We start from the raw sequence: 1,824 nt of genomic DNA, 5'->3' as shown, positions 1-1,824 counted from the left end.
GAACGTGGATAAGCCCTACTTCACAGCTTCCAGTTACCTACAGCCTGTGGAGGAACTGAGTTGGCAGATTGTTAGCTAAGTAGCTGAGCAGGTGGGAAAATATTAATCCGAGCAGAGACTATGCTGCAGAAATGTACATCTTGCTAATTATTACCAGTAGCAAAAATTGTTATTGCCCTTTACGTAACTGGTCTATGAATGACCCAAAATTAGAATTGTTACACTTTGTATGCAAATACAGGCATTGCGTGAAGTGCAATGATTTTAAATAGAAAAAGAGGAAGTGCTGAAAAGGTTGTAATATTTCCTGTTGAGGAAGGGAATTATCTGAATGTGCTCTAACTGCCTGTGGATCAAATTTGGAGGTGTTACACTGTTAGGAGCCTGTGCATTAGTTTGTTTTTTAAGCTGATTAGAGTCTTCTTAGTTTAACACAGCCATACCTGACATGACAGAGTCGGAGCAGCAACGGCCAGAAAAGCACAGTGCAGCTTTCCAGCCCCAGCCCTGCTCCTCCCCTGCAATGTAGGCCAGACAGAACATGTGCCGGGCTCTGCTCTCCGCAGGCTCCCGGGCAGCCAAGGCTCCATCCCACTGCTCAGGCTGGTCCCTGGTCAGTCTCCAGCACTGGGAAGGCACCCTGTGGGTAGGCACCTGAGCACGGCCCAAAGCTCCTCAGCTGGACACACCAGGACTCGGGCATGCCGTGGTGTCTCTTCAGCAGGGAGTGAGGGGTCAGTGCCGGCTGTGACACGCTGCCCGTGAGCTGTGGTTTTCCTGGGACAGGAGCGTGCAGGGAAGCTCCGGGAGCACGGGCAAGATGTCCTTCCAGGAGCTGTCGGGCTGCAGTTCTGTCGCAGCGCTGACACACCCGGAGAGCCCCGAGCGCCGCTGTGCCGGCCTTGACGGCTGAGCAGGGGCGAGGAGCCCAGGGAGGTGCCGAGAGAGCTCCTCGGGAGCTGTCAGGGCCGGGGCTCTGCAATCCATCAGGGAAGCTGTCTGGAATGTAGGGCATTGGGACAGCTGCAGCAGGCCAGGCGCGGAGCTCGGGAACACCGCAAGGCTTCGAGTTTGGAAACCTTGACAGCTCCCGTGCTGGCAGGGCCGGGAGGTGGAGCCCAGCTCGGCGGCTCAGTTAAGTGCTGCGGAACATCGGGGAGGGAGCCGAGGGCCGGCTGACTTCGCGTGACATGTTGGAGGTGTGACACTGGAGAAAGAGAGGACCAAAATCATCTTAGATTGGAGAAAGCAGGTAACTTTTAAAAGCTTGCCGCTTCAAATCTTAGAGTTTTACCTTCAGAAATGCTACTTTAGTTTTTCTGCTGATCGGTACTGATTTAAGAAATATTTAATTTTCCCATTAAAAAGAGAATGGGGAATTTTAATATTCCAGTGCTGTATCTGCCCTGGAGAAAGACAGAAATTCTTCAGAACTTCATACTCTTGTTAGTGTCCATTTCTGAGTTAGAAGAGCATTATTATTTTTTTTTTAATTTTAGGGGGAAAATATGAATAATATGAATATAGCACACATCTAAAGAAATGAGACATGTATTTGCCTTGTATTGTTTCCTGCCTACACTAATGATCTGTTCCTCACTTCAGTCTCCTCCCCTTTAAAAATTACAAAATACTGTCTCCTATACATAAAAATGTTAATAAGAAAGGCCGAGAAAGCCTATCATACCACACATATTTTACATCGTTCGTTCTCTTCTGAGGTTTAATAGCATATTGATGCATGCCAGAATAGTCCAGTAGCCATCTGTGACATGACAAATCTGTTTATTATCAGAAGCTCACTAACAAACCAACCTTAGTTTT

The sequence above is a fragment of the Empidonax traillii genome, unplaced genomic scaffold (assembly GCF_003031625.1).
Source record: "Empidonax traillii isolate 1590-97213 ecotype Southwest subspecies unplaced genomic scaffold, ASM303162v1 scaffold400:size839614, whole genome shotgun sequence".
NCBI classification, from domain to species: Eukaryota; Metazoa; Chordata; class Aves; order Passeriformes; family Tyrannidae; genus Empidonax; species Empidonax traillii.
Note: the sequence above shows the minus strand (reverse complement) of the source record.